The sequence below is a fragment of the Diabrotica virgifera genome, chromosome 5 (genome assembly GCF_917563875.1).
Source record: "Diabrotica virgifera virgifera chromosome 5, PGI_DIABVI_V3a".
Classification (NCBI taxonomy): Eukaryota; Metazoa; Arthropoda; class Insecta; order Coleoptera; family Chrysomelidae; genus Diabrotica; species Diabrotica virgifera.
Genome location: NC_065447.1, coordinates 184,733,046 through 184,753,680, shown reverse-complemented (window position 1 = coordinate 184,753,680; position 20,635 = coordinate 184,733,046). Strand labels below are relative to the sequence as shown.

Below are 20,635 nucleotides of genomic sequence, written 5' to 3'. Positions count from 1 at the left end.
TGCGTTTAGACAGAAATGTGCTCTTCTCAGAGCCATCTCATTATCTAGTCATATATGACCAATTCAGAAGTATCTACGGAAAAAAATAATGGTTTGGCAAATAAGAGGAATAAAGTGTAACCTTGGTTATTGATAAAACGAGTACCACTGAATGGTAAGAAATAATTCAAACAATAAATCAATGATTTTTAATGCTTGGAAAGAATAAAAAGCTTAAAGAATTTGGGGTGCAGTGAGACAAAAGAGAAAAAGTTTACCAAGAGTCTTCATTCAAACTCAGGCGAGGTGAAGTCATGGTAAGACAACTGGGATCTATTAAAGTGTTAAATGCGTTGACAAAAGACCAGTTTTAGTGCTTACAACATTTGAACCGAAAGTGACAGTGGAATTAATATTTAACACCATAGTAGTCAAGGCTTTGTTACTAAATAATAGAAAACGTGAAAAAAGTTACCCATCCTGGACTTTAGACTGCAACTTACACAGGCATTAGCAAACAGAGAAAATTTGGAACCCTCCCCATCACTTACATACTTTATATTCATTTTAGAAGTTATGTTAATTTTACTAGATAATTAAAATATTTGATCAGTTTTTAAATAATAAATGTTGAAACATTATTCTTCTTCTTTTTCTTCCTTCTTGTATGTAGGCTATAAAGCCTATCTTCTTCAATATTAGCCTCCTAAATTGTTTAAATTATCACACCATCTTTTTCTTGGTCTACCAATACTTCTTCGTCCATTTGGTGACTTTTCTCGTGCTATTCGTAATATCATATTATCCTCTGCCATTCTACTAATGTGTTCGTTCCACTCCTGTTTCCGTTTTGTCACCCATCCATTTTGTCTTCTACATTGCACGATCTTCGTATGTTTTCACTTCTCTCCCTATCCAACAGTATTTTCGACGTATTTTCATCTCTGTTGTTTCTAGTAGTTGTCTCGTTTTAGATGTGTCAGGTCTTGTGTCCTCCGTGTATGTCAATATAATATGTCTCATTGCTGCTTTATAGATTTTTGCTTTGTATCTTGTCTTAGGTGTTTGTTCTTCCAGATTGTCTCATTAAGAGATCCCGCCGGTTTACTTGCTTTTAAGCTTTGTTGTCGTACTTCCTCTTCAACATCTCCGTAACTGGTTATATCTATTCCCAGATATCTAAACCTTGCTTTCTGCTTTATTATTTCCCCATCAATTTCGATTTTACATCGTAATGGGTATTTAGATGTTGTCATACATTTGTTTTTTTCTGCTGGTATTATCATTCTTGGCTGTTGTATTGAAGATGTGTGTTAATCTTTGGAGATTGTCTTCTGTCTCGGCGATTAATGCGACGTGCGTCGTCTGCATAACATAATATTTGGATTTCTTTGTTCCCCATTCTGTAATCATGCTTCTGTAACCATACGTACTGCTTCTATTATTTCGTCCATTATTATATTAAACAGCAGTGGGATTAACGAGTCACCTTGTCTGACTCCGCTTTGTACTGGTATAAACTTTGTTATTTTTCCATTTATCTTTGCCTGTATTTGATTATAGAAGTAGATGTTTTCGATGGTTTGTATAATATTGATATGTATGTTTCTTCTATACAGTAAGTGTAAGACGTCTACGACTTGGATGCGATCGAAAGCCCTATAGTCAGGTCTATAAAACACAGATATGCTGGTTTATTATACTCGATGGCCTTTTCTGTGATTTGTCTTAGTACAAATACGGCGTCTACGCAGGATCTTCCGGATCTGAATCATTGTTGTTCATCTGATAAAGATGTTAGTTTATTGATTTTGTTGGTTAGGTCTTTTGTGGTTAGCTTAAGTGCGGTATTCAGTAGATTTATACTCTATAATTGTTGGGGTCTTCTTTGTCTCCTTTCTTGAACATTGGTATCATTATGCTGTTTCTCCATGCGTCTGGTATTTTGCAGTGCAATATTGATAAGTTTTGTCATCTTTAGGGTTAAACTTTCTCCTCCGTATCTTAGAAGCTCGTTGGTTATTCCGTCTGGTCCTGGTGACTTTCTATTTTTGAGTCAATTTATGGCTAAGTCTACTTCCTGAAAACTGATTTCAATTCCGTGTTTCAGGTACGTTATTGTGTTGAGTATTATTTTCTTTTCCTTTAAACAGTTCCGTCAAGTATCTTCCCCATTCGTTTACTGGAATGTTATTGTATTCCTTTAATTCTGCCATTTCTTTCCGTAGGTTTCTTATGAATCTCCATATTTGTTTTTGTGTACTGTAGAAGTCGCTTTCCGTCCCTTTTGTAAACTGTTGGTATGGCTTCTTCGTACCAACTGCTTTGTTTCATTTCGTATTCTTCTATAGGTGTGGATTTTGGAGTATTTGATGATTTATACTTCGTGCAGGACTCTCGTTTCTCTTTTATTTCTTTTCTGAACCATGGTGTATTGTTGTTGTTTCTTTTGTTCAGTATGACTTTGCGTTTTCATAGAACTTCTGTTACTGCCTCTTCAATGTTTGTTTCAGTTGTATCTTCTGTGCTAGCCTCCTTTGGTACATTTCTCTTATAGAGTTGTTCCACAGTGATTCTACATTGAATTTTTCCTCGGCGATTTCCTGTAGAAAATGTTTTGGTGTTATTTTCATTCTTATTTTTGCTAGGACTAATTTGTGTTCACTCCCTGCGTCTGCTGAGTTTAAAGTTCGAATATTTAGAATCTGATTTGGGTGGATTTTTCTATTAGTGACTATAAAATCAATCATAGGTTTGTGCCCCCTGGAGTTTTCAAACGTATATTTTGACTGAAGCTTATGGTCGAAAAATGTATTATTGATTCTCAGTTCGTTAAAAGCACAGAGATTAGCCATGAGTTCTCCATTTGCGTTGACATGGTTTTCATTGAATCTTTGTTTTACTCCTGGAACTATTTCATTTCCGATTCGTGTATTAAAGTCACCCATAAGAATTAAGGGTTCTTCATGGGGTATTTCATCCAGAATGGTTTGAAACTGTTCGTAGAATGCCTCTCGTTCCTCCTTAGGTTTGCAGTCTTCGGGGCTATAGATAGATATAACATTTAGGGCCGGTTGCTCGAACGCTAATCAACAATGATCACTATCAAATATTTAATTACTGTCACCAACTGTAAATGTCAACTTTGATTGGGTTGCTGAAAACATAATTGATTATAATTATGAGATTAGTTAATCTATTAACATAACAATTATTAACATAATTGATTAACTAATTTCATAATTGTAATCAATAATTATGTTTTCAGCAACTCAATCAAAGTTGACATTGACAGTTGGCGACAGTAATTAAATATTTGATAATGATCATTTTTGATTAGCGTTCGAACAACCGGCCCTAAATTTTTGGTTGTTGATTGTGATGTTCATATTATGTATTATTCTTTCGGAGATATAACGGCAGTTACTTATAGGTCTGGATCCCGCGTATGAAAAAAAAGTTGATTAATAGCAAGCTGAAAATTTGTTAATAGCTTAAGGGTGTCTAGTCGGACAAACTTTGATATATGGGAACACTGCAACAGGGGAAGTTTTAATTTTGGAACAGGTTAACAATTTGGAACGGTCGGGCCACGAAAACGGCACATGTATTTTGTCCGACAGAACAGACTTAAACTCTCCGAACAGAGATTAAACTCTCATGTAAAAATCAGACTGCTATTTATCACCAAATGGGCGTTTTAATGAGTGGAACATGTAGAATATGTCAAATGACAGGAATTATGACAGGTGATAAATAGCAGTCTGATTTTTTCATGAGAGTTTAATATCTGTTCGGAAAGTTTAAGTCTATTCTGTCGGACAAAATAAATGTGCCGTTTTCGTGGTCTGACCGTTCCAAATTTTTAACCTGTTCCACAATTAAAACTGCCCCTATTCCAGTGTTCCCATATATCAAAGTTTATCCGACTAGACACCCTTAAGCTATTAACAAATTTTCAGCTTGCTATTAATCAACTTTTTTTCATACGCGGGATCCAGACCTATTATGTTGTCTTTTTGGAACATTATCGACTTATACAAATCAGTTGCTTCCTGTGATGTTGAAATAAAGATTTTCTTTCTATAAACTTATGTTTAAGTAACTTTAAGCAAAGTTTCATATTGGAAAATAAAAAAATTGTTTAGTAACATACTGTTAATGTAAACAAAAAAATGTAAAAAAATATAAACTATGAAATAAAATGAAAATAAATAAAATTAAAAGAGAGACCTACTCAGATCATTTTTGTATTACTCCGACGACCGGTTTCGCTGTCTATAATTTGCACAGCATCATCAGGCCCCGGTAAAATAATTTTTTTTACCATTTATTTTAATATTCTTTGCTGTATCTGAAACGTCAAAAACAATAATTGTTAAGTATAAAAACATATATGTAATCATATAGAGGTGCCTATACAGGGTGTCCAGAAACTCTACCGACAAACGAAGACAGGAGATTCCTCAGATAATTTTAAGACAATTTAACCCAATTCACCTAGTCCGAAAATGCTTCTTAAGGGAGCTAGAGCTGTTTGAAGGTGGCGTCATGGAATTAGTTTTTCTTAAATACCTCCAGAACGCTTCTATTTAGAAAAACGAAAATTGGTATGCATATTTACTTTTTAGAGATGAATCGATTCCATTGATTGCAAATTTCTAGTACCGGTCATAGGCGTCCGTTTTGGGTAGAGCAACGGATATTTTATCGCATAACTTTTTTGTCCTTAACTTTTATGCCTTTTTGACACCGGATTATTAAATGGTGAGGTATTCTAGTACTAAAAGGTACTCTTGCTTTAAGTCGGTAGGACACACCGTTTTCTAGAAAAATCGATTTAAAAGTTTTTCGTTTTTGGAATTTGGAAAAAAATTGAAAGAACTTTTCAACAAAATACGAAGTATTTTACCAACATAAAGTAAGAGTAACTTTTAGTACTCGAATACCTCATAATTTAATAATCTAGTGTCAAAAATGCTCAAAAATTCAAGACAAAAAGTTATGCTATAAAATAACTGTTGACCTACCCAAAACGGACGCCTATGACCAGTACTAGAAATTCGCAATTAATGAAATCGATATTACCTCTAAAATATAAATAAATGTACCGGTTTTCGTCTTTCTAAACAGTTTTTTATTTGAATTTTTTTTTTTATTTTAAAAGCGAAAAATTTTCAAATCGATTTTTCTAGAAAACGGTGTATCCTACCGATTTAAAACAAGAGTATCTTTTAGTACTAGAATACTTCAAAATTTTATAATCCACTCTAAGAAATGCATAAAAGTTAAAGATAAAAAAGTTATGCGATAAAATAACCGTTGCCCTACCCAAAACGGACGCCTATGATCGGTACTAGCAATTTGCAATGGATGGATTAGATTTATATCTTGTAGATAAATACGCGTACCAATTTTTGTTTTTCTAAATAGAAGCGTTCTGGATGTATTTAAGAAAAACTAATTACAAGACGCCATCTTCAAAGAGCTCTAGCTCCATTATTAAGCATTTTAGGACTAAGTGAATTGGGTTAAATTATCTTAAAATTATCTGAAGAATCTCCTGTCTTCGTTTGTCGGTAGAGTTTCTGGACACCCTGTATAATAATTTTTATTGCCTTCTTGCATGCCAATTTTGGATGTAGTGCATACTTTTCAAGCTCTTAAACTACAAAAATCCAAGAAAACTAACTAACGTAAACAAGTTTATTTCTAACGTATTTTCCGTAGTATTTCTTAGAGCATGGCACATTCGCAAGTTAACTCCGTCTCTGACCCATCTATTCGTTCAGAACTGAACTCATTTCAGCTAAAGCTCATACGTCACTCCGAGTAAATTAAATAAAGTCTGGCCAGCACTACACCATGGTGTATCTGATCTTCGGCCATCCAATTTTCAAGATCGATCACATCGGACTGTATCTCTGTCTCTCCGGCTCGGGAATGAAATATTTAGAGGATGTACAGCAATCTGCGGAAGAGCACTTAGTTGGCATTAGCTGCCATAAGTGTCCTGTGGGAAATGAGAACAGAAAACTCTCATATATTACGCGAGATGAGTTCGGGCTTTTCTGTCTGTTGCTTTTCTTTTCTGCAATCAACTGAATGAGCTTTAGTAATCATAGGGTAATTATGTGTTAAAGTTATTCCTGGTTAATTATTAGTATATATATTGGGGAAAAATGTTTTTATTCTATATTGTATTAAAAATTTTAAGATTATTTGTGAAAGGAAAACTATATGATACATTGTTTACCACAAAAGACACAATAAATATACAATACAATACAATACTTATACTGCTTGGGGTACAAAGGGTGGTAGTTCAATAATACCGCTTAAAAAGGTGACTAATAATAATAGTACGGGATCCGAATATAGGTGGATCTGTACCCATCTGCTTGCCGGGCGAAACATTTTTGAAGTTATACTTCTTTACCGGCGATATGAGGGTGAATTTTTATATGTTAAAACCTATGATCCCGGCGCATGCGCATTATAACTTTGTTCTGATTGGATGTTCAAATGACATGTCAAAAATTATTCAATATGGCGGCTGTGGCACAGCTGTAGTTAGATTATTTATGGTTGTTGCGTTTTTAAATTTGTGTGAAAAGAAACAACAAACAAAAGTTAGTTAATAGTTATACTGCCTTTTTAAATAGTTTTTATATACCTATATTTTTGGACTTTTGGACTATTGTGGACAAGGAAAACTCATTCTAATTTGGTAAGTAGTTTTTATTATAATCATATTGTAATTATACATTTGGATTAGGTTGAAATACAGTAGACCGTCGATTATCCGAACTAATTGGGGGACATAGGTGTTCGGAAAACCGATTTGTTCGGATAATCGAACTAGAATATATTGATACATATTTATAGTCATACATATTTATCCACAAGTGAATAAAAGCCATATTTATATACCTACATATTTATTTATATCTTGATAATGACAACTAGCAACTAAACAAAAAAGTGCAGTCTTTGCAACAACATAATTATTTTTGGATACAATATTGAAGAAAATTGAAGATATTTTAAGCGTCAATTACTAACGCTTGCTCCGTATTCGAGTGCGGGACGCGGGAGTCTATAGTTCGAATAAGCGGTCGTTCGGTTGATCGACGTTCGGATAATCGACGCTCTACTGTACATTTATTTTCTCAAGAATGGGGATTTTAGAGAGAAATCCCAAATTAGGTCCGATTTTTATTTTTAATTATGATTTTTTGGCGTAGATTTATTTATCTGGTAGGTATGTAATGCTTTGATTTACATACTTAATTTGATTATCAACAAAAGTTCTACCAATCTTCATCTAATATATTGTTTTCTTACTGTTTTGTTATATTTTAATATTTTCTTCCACAAAATTTAAACTACATAATTTAATTATATTCAAAACAACTGTCAAACAGTAAAACGTTCAGTTACCCTATTTTTCCACATGACAAATAATGTGGAATTGGACGAGTGAGTCTAGGCTTCGATTACGAATCAAAGCGCCACGAAATTCACGGGTTCGATTCCCGATGCAAGTTTTTATTTTTTATTTTTTTATGCATTTTATGATTGTAAGTATATTTGTTATATAATTTTTTTCAGAAAATGCGTATTTAAAATTTTTGCCAACAATTATTATCGTTCAGAAATCATTTTTTCTTTGTGGCATTTTTCAATGTGCTTGTGTGCGTTTTATTGTTTTTTTTTAATTTTTGGTATTGTCTTTAAAATCACATAATATGTAGTAGAAGTATAACTTCTTACGTGCGTACAAAGTACACACACATTCTTTATATTTTTATGAAATGTCATACATAGACAAATATTTCTAGCATGGGTTGCCTATCAAAAAAATCACATTTTTTTTTAAGTATGGTAGAATTGTTTTTTAACTAAATAGGCATATTCAGTACAATTCATATACTCCGGTCAACTTACACATCCGAGGCTACAAAAATTTCCATCAAGCTGAAAATTGGCAGGATTGTTTAAAATACCATCCATAAATGAAATCTAAAAAGTCCTCATAAATACGACCCGAGCTAAAAAATTTACGCGTGGTCAAAGTCACCAAATATAGTTTTTAGCGATTTTCAGCGAAACGGTAAGTTTTATCATAAAATTAGTTCTAACAAAAAATGTAGACTAGATAATTATCTATAAAAAAGCCATATTGCTTTTTTTCCTGAGAGCCACCGTTTTTAAGGTATAACGATTCAAAAAGTGGTAAACGTCATAATATGCGCACACGTTTCCACACCACCTTTGAGGCAGTGTACTTAGCGCGTTTTTTTAACATGGTTTCCCCAGTAGGCCTATTCCACGGATCTGTTATGATTCTGTTTAATTTGAAGCTATTGAATTATTGAATAATTGATATTGGCAAGGGTTAAAAATGATAAAAGTTATATAAAGCGGTATAAATTTAAAAAAAGGGAAATTTATCAAACCGGTTCATAATTTTCTAATAGTTCTGCTTCCCTTGTTCTTCTTCTCCTTGTTCTTCTTCATCTTCTTTACCTTCTAGTTCTTTTTCTTCTTCTTCTTTTTTTCTTCTTGTTCATCCTGGGTGAGAGTAAATTGCCCCAATAATGACATCGTATGGCTCCTCGATAGAATCAAATGAATCCTCAATTGTTGGTGATTCAACATTGGAGCAAGGCCTGTTTTGACAATTAGTGTATGCTACCGAACAAAACAGTCCAACTTTTTTGCAACCACATTTAGCGCTACATCCCTTTGTACAGTTGCAAAAAATTGTGTTCAGGAGTTTTTCTGGCGCAGGTGGGAGTACAGTTTGACTTGGTTCTAATGAACTGTCGACTAATTTCCATCCCCAGTCTTTTGGATCTATCTGATAACCAAGCCACACTGGGACTTGGTAATATAACCGAAAAAGATGTTAATGAGCAGCCGCTGAGGTTGGAGGAAGACAAGATAACTGCACTTGTTTTTTTTTCGAGTAGTTTTAAAGAAACATGCATACCGAAACTTATCTAAGCACGTAGTTTTCTTAGGCGCTCCATACATAGAGAGAAGAAAGCTAATTCCGTTGGAAATAACTTCTTGTGGAGTTAAATTTTTTTTTAAACTTAGCACATTCAAGTAAATCTTGTTTTTCAAACATTTTAAAAACAGTCGTTTTAGCCCTCCTAAAAAATGCAGATGTCGTATCACAGCCAGTTATTACATGTAAAAATAGTATATGATTTTGACACTTTGCAAGAGTAGATAAACTTTTCGATGAATATATTTCCGATTGGTGTTGACATAAACAAACTAAACTTGCATAAAGTTTATTGTATATTGAAATATTTATTAGTACTTAGCAATAAACATTTTGCCTAGAAAGTTGTCTTTCATTATTATGTTCAAACCCTTCTGAGAAAAGAATAGGTAGGGTGATTAGATTAGCCAACGAACGTGTTTATTCCGACAAAATCATCTTTACAAATTGAATTAAGGCGCATAAATAAAAAGAATTATTATAAGTTATTACTTTGTCATATCAATGTACTATTTTTGTTGGGACTAAGCCGTAAAATTCAAATAATTCTTATTATTTTCGCGTTAAATTCACTTTGTAAAGATTTTTTTGTTGGCACTGTAATATATAGTATAGTAGAAACATCATATTTATAATCTTAGATTATTATGTATAATATAAGTTAATTTGACCGGTAGAATATTATGTTTATTTGTATTACAGCTTCAGTGATGTATATACCTGGTGTACTAACACATATTTATATTATGACGATTAGAAGTCTTTCAACTCTTTGAATCGTTGTATCTCAAAAACGGTGGCTCTTAGGAAAAAGAGTATTAAGATATTTTTTATAGATAATTATCTAATCTACATTTTTTGTTAGTACTAATTTTACGATAAAACTTACCGTTTCGCTGAAAATCGCTAAAAACCATATTTGGTGACCTTTGACCCCGCGTAAATTTTTTAGCTCGGGTCGGATTTATGAGGACTTTTTAGATTTCATTTATTTTGAACAATCCTGCCAATTCTGAACAATTTTCAGCTTGATGGTAATTAATGTAGCCTCACTCCTATTTTTGAATCTAACTAGACCGGTGTAATATTATATTATTCAAGAAAAAATTCAAGGAAAAATATTGAAAAATAAGCCAAGGGTGGCAAATTTTTAAAGATACCTAAAAAACAATGGGTTTTACCGTGGACTTATCAGAACTCATCATTGGATCATGGTAAACAAAAAATTCCAAAATATTTTATTAGCTTATGAGTTTCCCTAGGTTACGCTGTTGAGTTTTTTTTAGTTTTATAGAATTTTGGCATTTTGGTATAGCTCGGAAATCAAAATAACGAATTTTTTTTGAAAAAATTGAAAAAAAAAGGGTGAAAATCAACCTATTTATTATTGTTAAACAAAAAATAAGCATTAAACAAAAAATATCTCAACTGCATTACCTCAAGGAATGTCTAAAGAAAATATATACAAAATTCCAGGTGGGTCGGTCAAGTAGTCTTTGAGTTACAAGGTCTACAGCTTTTGATAAACGCACTTTTGAGGAAAAAGCGTTTAAAGTATTGTCAACTTTTATGTTCAATTTCTTTTTTGTCTGTCAAATCGTAAAATGATGCACACCGGAATATATTTTTGAATCGCGGAGTAATTTACAAAAGAAAATAAGAACAGCTGTTGACCGTTGTTCACTACGTTCAAACGTACTTGCGAGAACCTGCTGCAAAGCGAGTAGAAGGGATATTCAACACTATCTCCCTACCTCCCTACCTTCGACTCACTTTGCAGCAAGTTCGCGCCAGCACGTTTGAGCGTAGTGAGAAACGGTCCACAGCTGTTCTCATTTTCTTTTGTAAATTACTCCGCGATTCAAGAACATATTCCGGTGTGCATCACTTTACGATTTGACAGACAAAAGAGAAATTGAAAATAAAAGTTGATAATACTTTCAACGCGTTTTTCCCAAAACTGCTTTTTCAAAGGCTGTAGACATTGTAAGTCAAAAACTACTTAACCAACCCACCTGGAATTTTGAATACATTTCCTTTAGACGTTCCTTGAGGTAACACCGTGGAGATGTGCCGATATAACACGTCGACGGATCTAGTCTTCGCACCCTCCACTGTTAGTGATGAATGAGCCAATTAAACCCATAAAAAGTATGCCCTTACTTTTTGTGGCCAGTGTATTATAATTAGAAATCGTAATCCGTAGAGCGTTTAACAATTATTATTGATTTCGTAGAAATATTAGGAGTCCACTCTGATATGGTAAAATTACCTTCTATATACCTATCTAAAATGAAATCTTATTTATATCTCATATCACAATTATTATGATGTTGCTCATCACCACTACAAATGACTTACGATCTTCCGACATATGGAAGTTAATCTGCTTATATCATTTCGCTACAATCCCGAATGTTTCTCAGCCAAGAAATTTGTTTTCTCCCCATACACCTTCGACTTTTTTGCTTAAGGAAATATATTTTTATCATAATACTTTTAGCGTTCATGCTTCTACTCCATATACAACCCATCTCTGAATGAAGTTGGTCCATTATAGTTCCGAAACATAAATATTTAAACTTTTTAATTTGTGCACGATTAAGGCCCGGTATTTCACCACAGGATAACTAAATATCGGAAAGTTTATCTAACAGATTACATGCTAATCTGCCATATAAACTTCTCGATAACTATAGATCGTCCCAAACCCTTTTTTTAGTGCGTCACAGATTATCGAATCGCATTATCTCTAACGCATTACAGTTGGAAGTGACAGAAAAAACGTACCTCTGTGATTTTTTTTATTTAGCTAATGCCTCGACAACTAATGGCCATTGGCATGGTAGGTACGGTGAATTTTTGCAGTTAGATAACTAGTGTCATGTGTAGTATGTGTGTTGAGTAAGTGTCTTGTTACTTTGCAAAGTCGACGTCATTGTCTTTGCAAAGAGACGCTAATTGTATCCGAACGTCTGCGGTCCCTCCGGTGAGTACCGATCCCACAAATGATAAAATAACAATTGTAATTTCTAGGTTAGTATTTTTCAGCAACATATTCTGACACCTGTCAGATTTAACTAAAATGTCATGTAATGATTTGCGACATTCTTAAAATCCTATATGACGTCAAAATTAATGACGCACGAAAAAAAGGGTTTGGGATCCACTAGTTATCCGGAGGGGAAAAGACCGGGCCTAAATCAAGTTGTTTATTTGAATGTGGGCTACCGACACAGAAAATATTTGGTTTTATTTTTGTTTTTATTTTGTAGAGTTTGGTGGCATTTTGGTGGCAAGTTGGAATCAAATAGAATTACAAAAAAACTGAGTATCGAATGAAAGGTGCGGTTACAAAGGCAACAAAAATTGATCAACTGTCAAGCAATTTACAGCAACCTCAACAAGCATCGTTTTGGCAAAATGTTTAGCAACTACAGTGAGTAATCAATTCATACTGCACTCTGAAAGCTGCGATCGTCATGGATGACATTTTTCTTGCAGCGGCGGCTTGTAGCGCTTTTATTCTCCTTGGTCAAAATAAAAACAAAGAAGTAAACGTATCTGGTTTCAAACGTTTTTAACATGACGGAAGCAAACTTCATTGTGTTAGCTAGAATAAAGTTAGCCTACTAATTTACAAGACAGACTACCAATATGTGAGAACCAATTCCTTCATTAACAAAGCTTGCCTTAACCTTTCGATTCCTAGACATACAAAAGTTTAACGTATCTGTTTAAAATAGTCTGATAGTTGCATTGCATTATTGCAATAAAAAATCGTTTTGAATTTCTATACCCACTGTATAGTCGGCAATTGCCGCAATATTTTGCCGATTAATCCATTTGTGTCGTCGAGCAATTAATGCTAAAAAAATTGCCCGTATAAGCGCACCGTTATACATAACCCAAAGATAATATTAAAGGTGAACAATTTTACCCCGGACTTCCGGTTTCAGAGTTGCAACAGGAAGTATTGTTGTAAAGTCGCCGAAATAGTGCAAGTGATATATTATTCGACGCGCCCCAGCAAGACGAGAACAAATATATCCTTCTGGTTTTTATACCACTTCTGGTTAGAAATTTATAATCGGAAGTGCCACATTATAGTTGCAGAACTAGTACATGTGATATGTCAATTGACGCGTATTGAAAGGTTGAGCTCGTATATTTAGTTCCGGTTTTGATTTTATTTCCGGTTAAAAAGTTGTGATCGGAAGTTTGGCAAAAATTACTCAAAATTAATGAACTCGTATATCAATCGCCGCAAAGTTACACGAAGAATTCAAAATATCGACTTCTGGTTCTACTTCCAGTTACTAGCATTTGCGAGGTCCAATTGATTCTTTAAAAATGCAAATTGTCATCAATTATTCTCAATTTCTATATTTTTTTATTTCGGTTTATTAATTTAATAATATATAATATGTAAGTTCCATTTTAGTATACATTAATTGAGAGCTATAACTATGTTGATATTGTTCTGAAGCTATTTCTTGGTATAACTTATGTAATTTACTATTCTAATTGGGAAATAAGCCACAATTTAACTTAAAAATGATTTTATTGACGTTTCGACTCCCACTTTTTAGAAATATATATATATAATCTGGTTCTCTTCTACCGTGAGGAGTCGAGAAATCTGCTTTTACTTCCTAATCATCTCTCTCCAAAGTTTTCTGTTGGATGTCCTTCTCTTGGCTTCCTCCCATGTGAGGTTTCTGCTTTGTAATGATTTTCCCACAGCATCGTTCCATTGTTGACACGGTCTTCCTTTTCTCCTTGTACCAATTCCCTTTGCTTCCCAAACTACCTTGACTTGTCTATGTGGATCTAACATATTTAAATGACCGAACCATCTTAGTTGCGATCTTTCTATTGCTTTGTTGGCACTCTCAACATCTAAGTTGTTTCTTATCGTTTCATTTTTTACTTTGTCCATTAGCGTAACTCCTACTCTTCTTAAATACTTCATTTCATAAGATTGTATCTTGCTCTTCTCCCGTTCAGTTAGTGTCCATGTTTCACTTCCATATACCAAAGTAGGGAGGTATATTGTCTTATATACTGACACTTTTGTCTTCTTGCTAATTTCTCTTTTGCTAATGAAACCTGAATTCAGGGAGTGATATAGTCGTGATGTTTTAGCAATTCTGTTGTTCAGCTCTTTTTACATTTTTCCTTTTCCATCTATTATAGTTCCTAAATATTCAAAATCCTCCACTCGTTCTACTAAATTTCCGTCTAGGTTTATATGGATTTCTCTGGGTGTCTTGGATATAAGTAGACTTTTGGTCTTTGCTAAATTTATTTTCATTCCTTTGTCTGTAAGTTCTCTCGTCCATAAATTTAGGTTGTTTTGCAAAGATTTCTCTGAACTTGCTATTAATTCAATGTCATCTGCAAATACACATTCACTTATCGTTATACTTTTTAATCGATAGTACCCTAAATCTAATTTTCGGGACTCTCTACTGCATTTTTCTATTACTTCATTCACATATACAGGGTGCTTCATTAATAATTGTCCATATAGTAACTGGAGAAACCTTAGTACAAAATACGAAGATTTAACCTAAAACACTTAAATAAAATGTAGTTCCTTACTGAGTTACAGGGTGTTTTATCTAAAAATTTAAAAAATATTTTTGCTCAGCATTTTAAAACTATTCGACGTATCCTTTTCATACTGAGCAGAAAGTATAGGTACTGTATAAACTACTAAATTACGTTAAACAAACGTTTCTGGCTATTACCAGAGGCGTACGACGGGGGAAAGTGAATGGTTGACCCTTTCCAAATTCTACGCCACTGGCGGAATTGCTATTTTAGTTCAATTTTTGGATTCTCCAATACTTTCTATGAAAATAATATACTCTTCATTCGTAACGATAAAGTCATTAGTTTTCGAGATATTTGAATTTAAAAATGAAACGACACGGTTATTTTGATTAATGTACTGTGTCGCTTCATTTTTAATTTCAAATATTTCGAAAACTAATCATTTTATCGTTGCCAATGAAGAGTATATTATTTACATAAAAAGTATTGGAAAATCAAAAAATTACACTAAAATAGCAATTTCGTCAGTTGCGTAGAATTTGGGAAGGGTCAACCAGCCACTATCCCCTGTCGTACGCCTCTGGTAGTAGCTAGAAACGTTTATTTATCTTAATTTAGTAGGGTGTACAGTGCCTACACTTTCTGCCAAGTATGATAAGGATACGCCAAACAGTTATAAAGTACTGGGTACAAATCATTTTTATATTTTAATCATATGAATCATATCATAAATTAATCAAAATAACTGTGCCGTTTCATATTTAACTTCAAATATCTCGAAAACTAATACCTTTATCGTTACCAATGAAGAGTATATTATTTACGTAGAAAGTATTGGAGAATCCAAAAATGGTACTAAAATAGTAATTCCTCCAGTGGCGTAGAATTTGAGAAGGGTCAACCATTTACTATCCCCTGTCGTACGCCTCTGGTAGTAGATAGAAACGTTTGTTTATCATAATTTAGTAGGGTGTATAGTAGTCGCACTTTCTGCCAAGTATGAAAAGGATACGTAGAACAGTTTTAAAATGCTGAGCAAAAATAGTTTTTAAATTTTTAGATAAAGCACCCTGTAACTCAGTAAGGAACCACATTTTATTTAAGTGTTTTAGGTTAAATCTTCGTATTTTGTGCAAAGGTTTCTCCAGTTATTACATGGACAATTATTAATGAAACACCCTGTATAATGAATAACAGTGAGCTTAAAACTCCACCTTGCCTTACTCCTTGTGTAGTAGCAAATGTGTTTGATTCACAGTTTGATGCTCGGACAATATTCCAACTCTTCCAGTACATAGATTTTACTGCATCAATTATTTTAAAAATAAAAAGAAATTAAAATAATTTTTCAAGTTAAATTGTAGCTTATTTCCCAATTGGAATAGTAAAGTAACTATTTTAGTTGTATATTTTCTTCTTCTTCTTCACGTTCCTTCTTTGTTACAGAGGTTGGCAACCATCATTGCTATTCTTTATTTTTGAGATCTTTATTAAATTTCAATAACAGCCATGACTATATAAAATATATCATAGTTATTATAATCACTATTTTCAATTTAAATAATTATTACAGCTTATATCATAAACAAAGGTATAACACTAAAGAATTTACCATAATTAACATCTAATTATCTTGTTAATAGGTTTGTTTATATAGATCATCTGCCAAGCAAAAAACTTTTTCATTAACTGATTAAGTGATTTTTCACTAATTGAACATAAATACTATCCTATAAAGAAACAACTCATAAAAAAGAAGGAATGAATTTTCTAATAAAAAATGCAATTAAATTGATGGGATATTCGGATATCCGGTCAACAGCCTGAAAACCGTAAACACACTAAAATCAAATAGAATTGAATTAACAGTAGATTTACACAACATGAAAAATGACAAATGTGTAATCAAAATTTAAAATGTAGTAAATACAGGGTGTCCAGAAACTCTACCGACAAATGAATACAAGAGATTCCTCAGGTAAATTTAAGACAATTTAACCCAATTTCTAGCCTGAAAATGCTTCTTAAAGGAACTAGAGCTATTTGAAGATGGCGTCTGGTAATTGGTTTTCTTAAAAATATCCAGAACGGTTATATCTAGAAAAACGAAAATTGGTACACATACTTATCTTTAAGAGATAAATCGATTGCATCCATTGTAAATTTCTAGTACCGGTCGCAGACGTCCGTTTTGGGTAGGAGAACAGTTATATTATCGCATAACTTTTTGTTTTTAATTGTCAAGCATTTTTGAGTCTCGATTATTAAAATGTAAGGTATTATACTACTAAAAGTTACTCTTAGTTTAACTCGATAAGATACATCGTTTTCTAGAAAAATCGATTTTAAAATTTTTCGTCTTTTTAATATCAATAAAAAAATAAAAAAAAAAACTATTTAGAAAAAAGAAAACTGGTAATTTTATTTAAATTCTACAGATGAATCGATTTCATTAAAATTGCGAATTGCTTGTACCGGTCATATGCGGCCGTTCTCGGTAAGTCAACCGTTATTTTATCGCATAACTTTTTTGTCTTCCATTTTTAAGAATTTTTGACACTACATTATTAAATTATGAGGTATTCTAGTACTAAAAGTTTATCTCGTTTTAAGTTGGTAAAATACACCGTTTTTTTTTTGAAAATTTTTTTCATTTTTTTTTTAAATTCAGGGAACGAAAAATTTTCAAATCGATTTTTCTAGAAAACGGTGTGTCCTATCGACTTAAAGCAGGAATACCTTTTAGTACTAGAATACCTCACAATTTAATAATCTAGTATCAAAAATTCTTCAAAAATAAAGACAAAAAAGTTATGCGATAAAATAACCGTTGCCCCACCCAAAACGGACGCCTATGACTGGTACTAGAAATTCACAATGGATGGAATCGATTTATCTCTGGAAGATAAATATGTTTACCAATTTTAGTTTTTCTAACTGGAAGCGTTCTGGAGGTATTTAAGAAAAACTAATGACAAGACGCCATCTTGAAAGAGCTCTAGCTCCCTTAGGAAGCATTTTCGGACAAGGTGAATTTGGTTAAATTGTTTTAAAATTATATGAGGAATCTCCTGTCTTCGTTTGTCGGTAGAGTTTCTGGACACCCTGTATATACTTTTAAAAATATTTCTTACATTACATTAATAAATTCATTTAATTTATTATTGAGCAGTTTAATAGTATATTGTGCAACAAGTTCAGAAAGGTACTAATTTCTCACGAGTATGAAAAGTTGCGGTACGAGCGCAAGTGAGTGCCGCAATTCAAACGAGTGATAAATTACCTTTCTGCACGTGTTACACACTATACTTTTTCTACAACGACAGTTTTTGCTAAAAATAAAAATCACAATTTCAAAAATGTAGATTTATTATAATAATAAATTATAAACTTTTTAACTATGTATTTTAAATAATTATTACAAAATAATGTCTTATTTGACGTTATATTTATGCAGTCACGGAGTTCCACTAAACCTACTTCATTCGACGTATCTTGTTGAGGTTCTTCTTCTTCTTCTACGGCACTACAGCCAAAATTGAGCCTTGGTCTCCTTTATTTTTTGCCTCCACCTTTGCCTGTCTGTGGCTGCTCTTCTCCATACACGGACTCCTAAAAGGGCTTGTGCGTCGCTGTTTACTGTTTCTTCCCAGCGCTTTCGTGGCTTCCCAGCCGGTCTCTTTCCTTGCATTCTAGCATTCAGTGCTCGTTTTGGTAGCCTATCCTCTCCCATTCTTATCACATGTCCGACCCATTGCAATCTTTGTATTCTAATGAAGTCTGACAGGGCCGTTTCCTTATAAAGTTGATAAAGCTCGTTGTTGTATCGACTTCTGAAGATTCCGTTTTCCCTCACAGGTCCTAGTATTCTCCTAAGTACTTTGCTTTCGAATGTGTCGAGTTTGTTTTTGAATGTTTCTTTCAGGACCCAGGCTTCACTGCCATAACATGTTATTGGTCGAAATAAGGTTTTATAGATTCTCATCTTTGTATTTCGGTGGACAGTTTTAGACCGAAATATGTGGGAGAGGGCAAAATAAGCTCTGTTTGCCTGCGGTATTCTCTTCCGTATTTTTCCATCTTCTGATCCGTCGGCATATATTTCTACTCCCAGGTATATAAACTTTTCAACTGTTTCAATGTCATCTTGATGTAATTGTTTTCTGGGACTATATTTCTTCTCGTCTGAGTCATTATTTTTGTTTTTTCTGTGTTAATTTGCAGACCTAGCATTTTTGTTTGTGTTTTTAACTCTGCATATGTTTCCTGTGCTCCTGTTGATGTTCTACTCATAATATTAATATCATCAGCATAAGCGGCCAGTTGAACCGTTCGGTTGGTCAGTAGATTTCCCCGTCCAGTTTGCATTTGCCTAACCGCATACTCCAGTGCCAGGTTAAACAATGTTAGGGCCAGCCCATCTCCCTGCTTTAGTCCCTGCGAAATGTTGAAAAAGTCTGTCTGGTGGTTTTGTATTCGTACACATGCATGAGTTTCATCCATTGTGGCTTTAATGAGTCTTATTAGCTTGTGTGGTATTGCCAATTCAGCCAATATATAGTAATAGTTTGTTCCTTTCGACTGAGTCGTATGCCTGTTTGAAGTCTACCAACACGTTGTGAACATTAACATCGTGTTCCCATGCTTTGCTCAAGATCTGTTTGACTGTAAATATTTGATCCAGTGTCGATCTTCCCCGTCGGAAGCCCGTCTGATACTCTCCAATAATATTTTCTGCTAGTGGTTGGAGCCGCTGGTTTATAATATACGTGAGGACTTTTTATGCTGTACATAGTAGAAAGATTCCACGGCAGTTTTGCACTGGAGTTTGTCTCCTTTCCAAAAAAAAGGAGATCTTGTTGAGGTTGCTAAATCCTTATTGGTTAATTGATAATTATAAAATGTTTATTAAGAATAACATTGTAAAATAAAACAGTTGTAACGTCCATAATTTAATTTCTATTCTATAGTTAAATATAATAATTGTCTTATAGGTTATATATTTGTCTAAACTTTAACCACGGATGTAAACAGAATATGACGTTACTCAGAACGAGGTAGTCAAATGTGCAGAAAAAAACTTTCCGGTACAGAAACGTCACTTTTCTGCACACTTATGTCAAATATCTTATACTGTGATAAAATATCAAGTTTTCTAACATAAAACTGTGCAGAAAAGTGCATTTTGAATAGTGGTTGTAGAAAAAGAAATTAAAACTAACAATTACCAAGTAGAAAAAATATTAACAAATTAAATAAAACTTTATAGTCCAGGTGGGACCTGATCGAATTAGACATTTTCCATATGAGCCTATTTTTTGATAAAATCACTTCAGGATGTAACTTGTATCAATAATCACAATATGCACCAGTCGCACATCTTGTGGTTAATTTTTTATGTAGCAATATCTACAAAAAAAATCAAAAATTTCTGCTTTTTGCACCCATATTTTTGCCTATAATAACTTGAGATTTTATATATATATAATCGGTTTAAAACGTCCTCCGACGTCTTCCGATGCCCAATCTCCATGCATCTCTATCTTCCCAAAGGTCTTCGTCTAAACCTCTCTCTCGGATCTCTCTGTCTATTCCTTCTCTCCAGCTCTTTCTGGGTCGGCCTCTTTTTCTCTTACCATGTGGTGACCAATCTAGAATCTGTTTTGGCAGACGGTGTTCTGGCATTCTCTTATATCTTCGACAATCGTATGTGTGACTCCCATAATCTCTCGTATACGTTCGTTATTAATTCTTTCGAGTTTTGATTTTCCTGCGGCACGTCTCCAGTAGTCCATCTCCGTGGCTTGTAGTGTTCTTTTCAGTAGTTGTCTTTAACTGCCACACGTCACTTCCATACATTACTATGCTCTTTATAATAGTGTTGTATATTGGATGTTTATTTTTTTTGGATATATGTTGATCCCAAATAATACTATTTAGTTGAGATATGGCCCTTCTACCTTGAGTGTTTCGTTTTTTTTATAGCCTGATCTGATTTGCCGTCGTCCGTGATTTCTACTCCTAAATAAGAATATTTATTGTTGTACTTAATGTGTTGTCCGTCGTTTAAAACTA

At 33.5% G+C, this 20,635-nt stretch overlaps 1 protein-coding gene across 4 annotated transcripts in view; it reads left to right on the top strand.

Annotated features, from left to right (window-relative positions):
- The window catches only part of LOC114327855 (LIM domain only protein 3), a 616,892-nt gene that overhangs the window by 329,318 nt on the left and 266,939 nt on the right, over positions 1–20,635 (top strand). The window contains exon 4 of one of the 4 annotated variants that reach the window (XM_050651702.1): positions 12,274–12,437. The exons of the other annotated variants lie outside the window; for them this stretch is intronic. The gene's annotated coding sequence lies outside the window, so the exon portion shown is untranslated. The remainder of the gene's footprint in view (positions 1–12,273; positions 12,438–20,635) is intronic. 4 annotated transcript variants of the gene reach the window in all.